This window comes from Myiozetetes cayanensis, unplaced genomic scaffold (assembly GCF_022539395.1).
Source record: "Myiozetetes cayanensis isolate MyiCay16 unplaced genomic scaffold, myiCay2020 scf3, whole genome shotgun sequence".
Classification (NCBI taxonomy): domain Eukaryota; kingdom Metazoa; phylum Chordata; class Aves; order Passeriformes; family Tyrannidae; genus Myiozetetes; species Myiozetetes cayanensis.
In genome coordinates this window covers 56,637,900-56,650,835 of record NW_026087521.1, presented here as the reverse complement: position 1 = coordinate 56,650,835, position 12,936 = coordinate 56,637,900, and positions in this window count along the sequence as shown.

Here is a 12,936-nt window from a genome sequence, read left to right as displayed (position 1 = left end):
CAAAGAAGCTGAGACTTATAAGAGTCAGAAACAACATCCTGTGTTCTTCAAATCAAGTTAAAGAACTAACCCAGCCAAGTGATCTGCCTTTCTGGAAGGAAAACGTACATCTTGAATAATGTGGATAACGTCATACTGGGGAGTATACTTCCTTGAAGCTTTGGAAGGTTTGACTTCTGCTCTACTACATCCCTTTCTTCCTGTTCCTCTGAAATACCTATCCTGCATTTCCTCATTTGTGCTCAATGTACTGTATCCTTGATTGATTACAGACCTCTCCTTTTGGGTAGGAGGAAACCATTCTTACATCCACTTAAGAGAGAACTTGTATTCCTTGACTCAACCAGGATGGATGTAACAGATCTTTTTTAACTGAAATTACATGCATATATTTCTTTGAGTCTCTAAGCTCCATTCCTTTGTTATGAATGCAAAGAAATAATATTAATTGCATTGTAAGGTACAACAGACATCAGCCTCTGGCCTTACCTGACTTTCCCCTTTGTCTATAGAGGAAGGCTTCAATAACTAGGGCTTTTTTTGGGGATCGATAATGTTACATGAAATCAATCTCAACCTTGATGTCACATTTTGGATACCCATAAATCAAAATAGTAAAATTAAATTCCTTTTTCATTTTCACTGCCTTAAATAGCTTCCATTTTTTGTCTTTTTTTTTGCCCTATAGAAACAGTTCCTCTCCAGGCAGTGAAATTTCTGTTCCTTATAAAAGCTACACATTTCCCTGACATCATTATTCAGGTCTACAAAAGATCTTCATCAAAGAAGAGGAACTGGAGACATATTTTGGTTATTAAAGGGTAAAAAATAAGCAGGGGAGGGGAGGAAAAAAACAAGTAAAATTTAAAAAGGAGAATAAGAAAGAAAAAACACTGCTTTTACCTTTGCATTTCACCTTTTATGCACTAATTACAAAGTCACACACCCAGATAAACACACCTAGATACCCATTACTAATCATTTTTAAGAAATACTTCCAATAGTAAGGCAGGATTCTCCCATCTCATTTTTGCTGGCATGCTCTATATTAGCCCTTTCTCACTGAGCCTACAAACATGGCCATTGTGGCACTTTACTTACACACTATTTTATTTGTGAAACTACATGTTAGCCCAGAAGAATGTCTTGGGGAAAACAAATTTCATTTTATGCTCTATGCCAGCCACCTCCATCACGGATACCAAAAAAAAACCAACAAAAAACTCACAAAGGTTGGCTCTCTAAGGATCCTTTTATTTTCTTCATCTGCTTTGTTAGAACTGCCACAGTCTTGTGCTCCTTGCAGAGCATCAGACAGACACATGTAATATCTCCACTCCCTTGCACAGGGAATCACTCACAAAGCTGGTTTCCTATCATTAAGGCACTCTGAGAAGTAACTGAATGTGATGCAGGCCTCAGCAATTATTTAACATCACGAACAGACAGAAATAAGCGGACTGGCTGCCTTGATACTGCAGCACTTCATCCTCACATGACTGTCTGGAAATTCTGCTGCCCTGAGTCTCTGGTTTCTAGTGAATGTGTACTAATGCCCCAGCCTCTTGCTTGGGGATGCCTTTCACAGGCATCTGGAACTGTATAATACACTTTCCAGAATTTATCTGTTACGTGCACTGCTGGCACAGAAGTTTGCGTTGGAACTGGCAAGGTTATTAATTGCTATTCTGATTTAACCTTGCTCTGTTTTTTGCACCTTTGCAACACCCATTTATAAATATAAACACACACATATATATACACATATATATGTATATATACACACATGCATTTATATATATATACATGCATATATATATATATGAATACATACATCTATAAATATACAAGCATTTGATGCTCTATTTTTTGAGCAGAAATCAGTACTAGCTGCCCACTGCCAAGTGGCTCCCCAGAAGCTCATGCATGGCCATGAAATTCTGCATTAATAACCACCCGTACATGGGACATAGAGAAAGAAAAAAGAAAAATGTCCAAATGAAGGCACCTTTCCGTTTCCCACTTGCAAAGCACTGTATAAAAAGAAAATTGGAAGAGATCAAAATCCACATTCTTAGAGCTTCTTCTGTATCACATATTGTATTTCATTATACATTTTTCAAAAGGCTCCACCTACTCCTTGAGACTAGAAATCTTTTAATAGCATGAAGTTAGTCAATCTTTCTTTCATTAATATTCATATATATGCCCTAGTTCTTACATTTAAATCCACTAATGAAGATTCACTGCTGCTGCAGCCGAACACTGTGCAGGACAGGGAACCTTTTGTGCTGGCAGACCCTGTGGAGCTACTGAACTGTGTGGTGGGCAAGCAGCATTCAACATCATTAAACAGCAGCCACTTCACCTGCTTTCTTCTCCCTTAGCCCTTCTGCTAATTCTTGGACATCTTCAGCACAGTCTCAGTTGAGGGGGATTGTGTTTCCATTGCAGAGATGTGAGAGATAGGCAGAGACTTGTAATGTCCTTGGCATCTGTGTTGCAAAAGACATTTTTAATAAACTTTGCTGGGTTATTCAATCTTTTCATCTTTTGCACTGTAAAATGCTCCCTGTTTTATGAAAGGGAGACAATAGTGCTTCTCTTCTTCCCAAGGATTTCTTACAACCATGCAGCTTCTGGTTTCCATTTAGCACTAACTCGATCCCTTTATGCAGCACCGCACTGTGATGTGTAAACTTACCCTGCAACAGAGTCTGAAGGCAGAAGAGACCATTATGATCAACTAGGATTTTTCTCAGGGATTCTGGCATGAGGCTCCATGGTTTCGGTTGCCAAGGAAACAATTATCAATCTTTTCCATCCCTCACCATCCTTATCCCTCCTTTCCATTTTGCTGTTTCTTGCTACCATAAAAGAACCTTGTCAAATGTCCTAGTCCCCAGCACTTGTGTGCTTACCTCCACCCCAAAGAAAAAATAGGAGAGGGTGGCAAGGATCCTTGGCTAGGAGTTCAATCTGAAGCTTACCTCTTATCCTTAGATTTTGTGCTGCAGGTGGACAGCCCTTTGAAAATGATCCTTTCAGCTGCAGATAGTTTATCAAATGCTCTATTGTTTGACTAACACAAGACATGATTTTTGAGATTACCCAGCAGTGTATCACTTGATACATTTTTGGTATCTTTCCTTTTACCCACAGCCTTAGCTCCACTACAGCCTCATGCAGAATTGCTTTGGAAAAAAACCTACACTTTATTACAACGTGCAGCTGAAGGGCAAAAGCAATAATGAGGAAAAGAAAGGAAGAGGCAAACAAATGGGAAACCGTGTAGGAGGAAGATGGAAGGCAAAAACTCTGCATCAACTAGAGAATAAATTAGATGTAGTCAGAGCCAGAGATAAAATTTTGGAATCTCAGGAGGCTAAACTTGAGTACCTTCAGGCAAGTTACAGAATATCTGCATGGTCCCCTAAGGTCTAATCAGTCATACCTGTAGAGTTCATAGCTTCTGAAAGTTGCACAGATTTTATGCCATTAAATAAAACTGAAGGATGGAAGGGTGCCTCACCAATGTGATTTGAAAGGTTCTCCCGTCAAATTCAGTGGAATTACATCAGTGTAATCAGTTCCTCAGTGTGCGCAGGAGAAAGGATGAAAGCAGCAACTGCAGGAAGGGAAAGAAAAACCACATACTCACTAAAAGCTTATGGGCAAGAGGGCTGCCATTTGGCATGTTTTGGTGATTCACCACTTAAGGCAATTGTCATGCTTTTATAAGTAGCCTAACAACAGCTCACATAAAGGAAAACAAACTTACAGTGCAAGCCTTCAGAATATCAAATAACCAAGAAAACATCAGATACGTAGAAACTGAAACATTCCTCAGAGTATGCATCTAGGCAGAGAGAACCAAGGTACACCACATTAATAAGACAATTGTTGCTTATGGTCAAGGAGTGATGCTTCAGCCCTTCCTCTTCTGGACACTCATTTTTTGAGCTTGCTGAGGGGTTTTTTATTCTCTGTGTATATGGAGACATAACAGGATGGTTCTGAGGATGGCCAAACCAGGTATGTGCACACAGAAGGTGTTATGTCAAACATACAGCACCATGGAAATGCTCAGCATATGTCCAATGGATCTGGTACCAGAGCCATTGTGCTTCTGCTGAGGCCTCCATGGACCAACCCTTCAGGATAGGGCTGTGCCATTGCTCACTGTAAACCTGGTAAATCTGAATGTTGTGGCCATTTGGGCCCACTTGTTTAAGGCACTGTGCCTAAATGTGGCCCAGAAAGATGCATCATACCAAAATCCCTGAATTTTTTTTTCTGCAGAAATCACCTGCCAATGGTTTAGGGTGGTTGTAACAGAAGTATCAAGAAAAAAAATATGTGTGTGAAAAATGATGAAGAGGACATGTTATTTTTGTGAATGTCAACAATATCTCAGTTTTCCTGTTGGCTATTTTCCTGTCAGGCTGTACAGAAGGATGTCAGAGATGAGCAAATAGGAAGACAACAGTGACAATACAGCAATACCATTTCAAATATCACAGAGCTATTACAGCAGTGTATCGGGGAACATACCTTCAGGCAGGCGAGTGTTAATTTCTCCTAAGCCCAGGGAGAATAAAGAAGACATTGAACTGCTGAAAACCACAGCTAGACAAAGAGGAATGGATGAACAGCAGTGTTGAGATGAGTCAGAAAAAGCCAGTCTTTAAGAGAGAGTTGGGTTTGGCACTTGACCTCAAACAGGTGTGTTTATGCTCTGTGGAAACTGTTGAAACAAATGTGTTTTCTAGTAAGACTTATGCACAAATGCTCTCTCTTTGTTTCATCTTATGTTTCATCTGATTTTTTTTTGGCAGAAGGAACATATTTTCAGTAAAGAAAAGATATTCTTGAGCCCCCTGGATCAGCTGCTGGTCTAAAGTATGTTGGGTCAGTGCAGTACAGAGCAGGCACTGCTGGCTTCTCTATTCACATGCTGACTGCTGGATTCAACTACCCCGGAGAAGACTTATGTGGAGGGAAAAAAAATCCCTGGCTGGCAGTGACATGAGATGACTTAGTGTGCCAGCTGCCTCCCAAGTCTGTGCTTCCTCCCCTCGGCAGTGGTACACAAGTGTGAGAACTCGTTATTCTCATAGCAAAAAAGCAATTCCCTAACAATAAAACGAAACAAAAAAAACAACCAAGAAAAAAACCCCAACAAACAGGTAAACCTGAGAAGGGTACTGTCACTTGATCTCACTGTTTCTCCCACTGGGGTGTGCTGCATAGTTCCCAGGCAACCGCTCTCCTGCTGCTACCTGCTCCTGCCAGGCTGATGGCAGGGAAGAGGGTATCAGTTTGCAAAAAGAGTGATCTCACTCCACAGAGAAGCAGCACAATCTTCCCTTATGGCAGACCTGAGCGTATTAATCAAGCGAACGGCACCAGAAGGCAGAACCTCAAGGCTCTCTCTTCTTCTGTGCACATGGGCTTTGAACTACTCAACTGCTGTTCACACTGTAGGACAGTGGGACTGCATTCCACTTGGCAGTGGAATGCACGCAGCAGTGTCTTCTCCACAGCCCTGGCTGGAGATGCACTGGGGAGGAAAAGGCTCTCTGTTGCTTAGGAAGCTTAAGAGGGGGTCAGGGATGGTTCTGATCATGGAGGTCTTCTGTCCTAGAGCTTCCCTTTGGTCTAAGACAGACCCTTTATGCACTAAGGATAAAAAAATAGCTCATTTCACTAAATCTCCTCTAAGATCTTGAATGTTTCAGACTCATCACCACCACCCACCATGCCAAAACTTCCCCATCTACTCCCACTCACATCAGCTTTCCAAGGCTAAGTAGCCCTTTGCTGTCAGACCATGCCTGATCACTCTGTGTGACTGACTGCATCACTGTCTTCTGTCCTGCTATCCATTGCCAACCCCTGCTGTTAGCAAAAGTGATTTCATGTTCATTTAGACCACAGATTAAATTGTTACATCAGTGGACTAAACAGCTTCCAGCATTGCCCTAATCTGCATGAGCGTCTCCCAGACTTCTCTTTGGCTCTTTGAGGTTTGTCATTTGACCTCCTCTTGATGCTGTTCACACAAGCTGTATTGATATTGCACAGTGGTCGTTTTTAGACTCAAAATGCAGGGCGCTACTGACTCATATGCCCAACACAGTTTCTCCTACGTTATTACCATGCAGTTATCTTTGTCAACCAAATATATAGCTCCATCAAAGCACAAAAATCAGCTTTGTTTGGCAAGTTTGCTTATAGTTACCATAAAACTGTTTCAGTGGCATTAATCATGTACTTTCACTTAGTTCTTCCTTGACTGAATTTCATATGAACTTTCCTTTATTTTCCGAGAAACTGAGCTAAGCCTAGGCAGCCTCCAATTACTGGAGTCATTCCCTGGGGCAAAATTAATGCTAGTCCTTTTGTCCTGTTCTTTGCCTTTAACGTGTCCTGGCCCCATCTTGCTCTGACTGTCCCTGCCCTGCCTTTCTTCACAGAGTAGTACGTCATTTTTTGCTCCTGGAGAGGCTTAGGGGAAGGGATTGAGGCTTCTTCCTCTACCTTGCAGAGCACTGGAGAGCTATTGCATGGATGAATCTCCGGGTTCTGGGAGGTCAGAGGGTAAAAGAGAAGGCTGTGAGGATCTGCATGCCCACAGTACCACCTCAGTACCCCATAACATGTTGGTCTGTCCCAGAAACAGCCCCCGGTCACAAGAGGGACCAAACTGCTCTAGAGAAGAGGGATGAGCAAGTAAGGGCAGAACTGGAGAGTTCTCCTGCTCCTGCTTACACTTCTAACCTCTTTCCAAAAGTTTTAACAGTACTGCCATGACTGATGATACCATAATATCATCCTGCTGGTTGTTATCAGCAGCGAGGTTCAAATGATATAATTCCTCCTTACCTGCAGGCGTATTTCGAAGTCTGCTGGAGTCCTTTTATTAGCATCAATGAGCATGAGATCAGAGTTTATGATTGCATTTCCCTGGAGGTGTAAAAGCTGCTTGCACTCCTTCTCTTCCTTTTTTGGGATGCTCAGCCTGATCAGAGGGTCTCCTCTGCAGGAGAGCAGTAGCAGCTGCATTTGCATCTCCAGAGGAAAATCTTACAGGATTTCTTCCCACTCACCAGGCCCCTTTCACACAGCATGCAGTTGCAGAGCCACTGGTGTGGCTCCTTCCCACCAAGCCAGATTCTGGAACTGCAGGATTCACCAGAGAATAGATCAGTGCTTACTCATCAGGAAACAGACTCAAGATCATATAGCTGTCCTGCAGGGGTAACCTGTCGTATGAGCCTGTATAGAGAGGATATGCCAGGCCACAGAGAGCACAGGAGAAACACACACTGCACGGTACAGAGGGTAGATGCAGCAGAGTCGGTTTCAAGTGATGATTAGTGTATTCAGCAGTGTACTTCAAGTGCCATTTGCTGGGAAAACCTATTAATAAATGGAGACAAAGGCCATAATAAACTAAAGAGCGAACTGCTTCACAGTTCAGAGAGTAAATACAGTGCCCTGGGCAAGGAAGCAAGATGGCTCAGCAACAGAGAGCTTGGCACAGACCAATCCAGACCATTGATAACTCTGCTTATCACAAAGAGAAAAATCAGGATGATGGGAGAAAATAAAGAAAATAAAGAGGAAGCAAAGTGAGAGAGAAGGCAGCCAGAGAAGGCTGAGCTTTAGAATAAGTGTGTGCATCACCCTCTGACCCTGTCTGCCAATAGTTAGAGAGCAAGGAGGCACATACCTTACTAAAAATCTCCTAAAGAACTTAACTTGTAGAGAAGTAAGGTCATACATGGTTCTGAAACATTTTCTAAAAATTTGCATTAAACGTCAGAAGTAATAAAACATTATGAAAGGAACACAAGCATTGTTTCTAGTGTAAACTGCAGGTGGTTTACTTCTCAGAAAGTGCTTATCAGTTACGCTTTTACTGCAAAGCAGATCATTGGCTTCTCAAGTGTTTGCATGAAGCTCAAAACTTGAAGCATTTCCTGGTGAAAGGCCTGTCTTCTTTGAAAATTCTGAAAGTGGTAACGAGAAAAAATCCAAACCAGACACCTTTCTCCACTCATTTTTTTTTTTCCTCATGGAGCTGAAATCCAGATGCTGTCTTTGCAGCTGAGGTGAAATATACTGGAGGGGGGAGCTAGGAAAAAAAAATACCAGCAGTCCAAATAGTTCCTCATCTTCCTCAGAAGTGATATTCTTCATCTTCATTACTGTAGCCAGGAGCCTCTTGAGAGAAGAGATTTAAGAAGCCAGAGACTCCCATTTCTAGTGAAAGGAAGGACAACTGAAATGAATGAATGGGACCCCATGACCTTTTGCCATCCAGATTTTGCATTCAGGTAGTTCCATCTTTTTGCTGGGAATCTCACAATCAATGGTTCCAGCACTAGATGTGTCAGAGCTGTTATTATTTGATATCCAGCTGAGGTATTATAATATCCTCTGCACGGGCACAGCGCTGTTCCCTGTGATCAAATGCAAGCCCTGTGATCAAAGGTATGTGTTTGAGGATCTTTGGCTCCTTCTAGAGAAAAGCACCAGTGATATCCTTACTTGAGTGCTGATTGAATATTCTGCTCACTCTTGCTTTACCTTTAGTGCCAGCTACTTTTTTGCCTGGAATCCGTGAGTACTTTTTTTTTTTTTGTAATTACCTGCATGTTCTCTGAATTCTTCTGGTACCTCAGTTTCAAGGCACCTCAATTATAGCATCTCTCACAATGTTCCCCAGCTCTATCAAGTTCAGCTGGGATGGAGTTGGTTTTTCTTCACAACAGCCCATATAGGCCAGTGTTTCGGATTTGTGTCCAAAACAATGCTGATAATACAGAAGTGTTTTAGCTGTCGCTGGGCAGTGCTTGCACGGGGTCAAGGCCTTCCCTGTTTCTCCCTCTGCACCCTGAGCGAGTAGGCTGGGGGTGGGCAAGAGGTTGGGGTGGGACAGCTGACCCTGGCTGACCAAAAGGATGTTTCTTACCTCATGTTTCTTTCACCTTATCAATAAAAATGAGGGGAGGGGGAAATTCCAAATGCGGTTGCGCGGGGACTGGCTGAGATTCACTGTGTTGGTAGGAGATGGTGAGTAACCTTGCATCACTTGTGGGTTTTCCTTTTCGGCTGTCTTTAATCTCAACCCAGCTTTCTTCCACCCCTATGTTGAATATTTACTCTGACTGCTCTCAGCACTGAAAGCTGTCACCCGGCACCGACCTGCTTTGTTTCATGCGGACGTACAGCACGCTGGCCAAGACTAACTTTCCAGTGCCACCTGACTGCAGCTAAATAGCAGTAACAAGACAGGATTTTTAAACCCTTCCCTCGCTGGCACGGACAGCGCGTCCCTCTCCCTCAGGCGGGTGGCGGCGCGGGGCCGAGCGGAGCGGCGGGAGGTCGCGGGCGCCCTCTGGCGGCAGGCGGGGCCCTCCGCCGCCTCAGGGCCCGGCGCCGGCCTGCAGGTCCCACTGAGAGCAGCGCCGCGTCCCTGCACCCCCGTGGAACTGCTCCACTGTGGAGACCGCTGCTCCACAGGCTGAATAGAGAAGAAAATCTGATGGCGAGAGGGCCTGATTTTTTTTTTTTTTTTTGTCAGACCCCAGAATCACAGAATCAATTAAGTTGGAAAAGACCTCTGAGATCATCAAGTCCAACCTATGACAGAACGCCACCACATCAGCCAGACCATGGCTCCCAGTGCACATCCAGGCTTTCCCTAAACACCTCCAGGGATTGTGACTCCACCACCTCCTTGGGCAGTCCGTTCCAATGTATAATCAGCTTTCTGCAAAGAAATTCCTCCTCATGTACAACCTAAACCTCCCCTGGTGCAGCTCGAGTCTATGTTCTCTTGTCCTGTCGCTGGTTGCCTGGGAGAAGAGACTGACCCACCTTGCTACAGCCTCCTTTGAGGCTGTTGTAGAGGTTTATAAAGTCACCTCTGAGCCTCCTCTTCTCCAGGCTCAACCCCAGCTCCTTCAGCTGCTCCTTATAATCTTGTCACAGAAGACAGATGTGTCCAGGCCTTGCCTCCCTGTAAACATCATTTCTGGTATTATTTTAAAGCCTTAAAAAACCCAAACCCAGCCTCATGGGATTTGCTTTTCCTGTCACTCTCCACTACCCACCACTGCCACTCGCAGGCCACAGCCCTCTCTCTTGTGCCTCTGGGGTTAACACCACATTGAGAGAAAATAGAGGGTGTGAGAGGAGAAGTGAGGAAACAGGATCACTGCAGGACAACAGTCATTTAAAAAAAAAAAGAGGAGGGGATATTTTGAACCCAGGAAAGAAGGGATAAGGAGGGAGATGTGACCAGCACGCTGATACAGGGGAGCGCAGAGCTCTGATATCTGCTTCTCCACATCATAAAGTACAGGGTACAGGACAGACAATCCGGGAAGTGCAGGTGAAGAATGGTTGAACCTCCATCGACGCCTCCTGTGATCTGCTTCCAGGCCCGCCTTTGTTATACTTATGACTCTTAATCTGTAAACTCCTGAGGAGGCCTGTTGCTATCTGAAGGAGAGAGAGATTAAGAGATATTAAGGATATTTGGGTGTGGAAGAAACACCCTCAAGAAACCCAGGTGAGCTTTTCTTGAGCAGCCCAGCAGCACCACGATGGAATTGTGACCCAAACCCTGGTCCATGGAGGTGGAATTCAGTATCAGCCTCATTCTTTGTGGGTGTATGAATTAATCTCTGCAGTTTTCAGACTGTCCCTGAGTATCTAGAGAGGATGGGAATTTTTGACACAGGGTCCAGTCACAGTATTGTGAGTTACAGTAAGTTCTTTTTAACTGTACTTTCCCCCTTATTCTCGCCCCTCCCCATGACATTACAACAAGTTTTAATTTATTCTTTAAGGAGCTTGAAATAAAAAAAAAGGGGAGGGAAAGTGACTTTTTTGTATTTAATGAGTTCACACACCAGAGGCAATATCCTGTTCAAGTACAAATGGGAAGTGTTCCAGATGCCTCCTGTGCCTCAAAACCACGTGTCTGGATGTGTCTGGAAAAGCCTGTACACAAATGCAGCCTGGAGTTAAGTGTACTTAAGCTACCTGGTGTGCCTTACCCATTGGAACTTCTTACAGTGTTAACACAGGGGTGATGAGTCCCCATGGGGATGGAGTGCTGCTCCCTGGCTTGTGCTGGGTTCCCATGGTTGACAGCGCTGCCTGAAGAAGCCTGCTCCTGTCCCAGCCTGCTGCTTTGACAAATAGTTTTTAGCTCTGGATCTGTGCACTGAGCTCCTCCAGTGGCTGCTTCCCAGTGAGCAAAAGCCCCAAACAGCAGAGACTTTGACATACAGTGTGGTGTAGGGGCCTTTAAATAACAGCCTTTATTGCTCATTATTTGCACAGCCACCTAGCAGGAGAAAACATAAAGACAAAGTGCATTGCAGGAAATGCTGATGCAGGCAATTGCTGTGACCTGACCAGCATAGTAAGAAGAGAAGACACAAGAATTTACAAGATGCAGATCCAAAACACACTTGCACAGGTGACTAAAAGGCAACAGCCTGTGTTTCACAGAGCAGGACCTTCCTTCTCCCAGACACCCATTTCCAGTTTGATTTGACATGAATAGCAACTAGGAGGGCAGAGCTGCATTGAAAGTCAGACAAGCTCTCCTCATATGCATAAATACAAATTCAGGTGCCAATCTCTGGACTCTAAAGAATTAAAACATAGCCACTGCACTGGAAAGCATAAGCAGCACATGCCAGAAACAGCAGCACCACTGTGCATTAGGCCACGTTGGTGTATCCCCCACGTTCCCAATTTTAAGTAAGAGCCAAACCTACCTGGAATAAACCAGTCTGATTGAGGTGAACACTCTCAAAGCATCAGCAGAGATTCCTTGTGGCCCAGAAGGAGCTGGACTAGCTCAAGTTTGTTGGCGGTAATTTGTAACAGCTGCTCAGGACTGTGCTTGCTCTCCGGGTGCTGACATTTACTGCAGCTCTAGTGAGTTTGAGAAGACCCTTCTCAGTCTCTTATATGGTGGCTGAACCCCTCACTGTTTCCTTTCACAAGGCACTGCAGGTACATTAGAAGCAGCCCTGCTTAAATTGAGAAACCATTTTTCCTTTCCAGGAAAAGATAGTCAGAAAGTACATTCTCCAACTAACAATGCATTTTAATCTATTTTGGTCTTGGATGACAGAGTGACAAAGATCTTTTACAGTTTTATAGATAAGTTTTACAAAAAGAAGAAACAAATAAAGAAGACACTGTAACACAACAGACACATGGAGAAACTCTGCACTGGTTAATCTAGCTGTTCTAGATTTACAGCTGTTTCTGAGCTTAGATCACTCACTAGTGTCTCTTATATCATGACCCAGTAAACTCCTCATTTCCAGCAGACCACCTAATTGTGCAATTACCTGTTAGCTGTTTAATAGGACACATGATTTTAAATTAAACACTGACTTAATTGGTCTGCTGGACAGGCAGAGACATTGCAGCTTTAATTGCTTTTACCGAGTTGGGGTCTCAGTCAGTTCACGGCAGCTGGGAGAAAGGGCCCTGTTACCAAAAGTTTCATGTCCACCTAGAAATTCATTGCAACAGTTTCTGCAGTGCTCCCTGCTTATTTCAGGGAGTCTTTAGAGAGAAGGCTGAAAAACCAAGCTACCAATACTCACTGATAAAACGAGCCTCCTGAAGGTTTGTGTCCTGACGCGATCCCATCGCCCGGCAGCGCTGTGCAGGGCCATCCGGCGGTTATCACACGACTGCAGAAGCCATTTGCCAGACACCAAATGCAAAGTGCAGCCCGGTACAGCTCTTTGAACGTGGCTCTGGCTATCCCAAGGAAGGGAGAAGCTGAATTAACAAGATGAATCCCACAGGCTGGAAACCTAGTAGCTTGTGCATGAGTCACTACGGTGGGAAATGTCAGCAACAAATCCAGGTCAGTCTTAC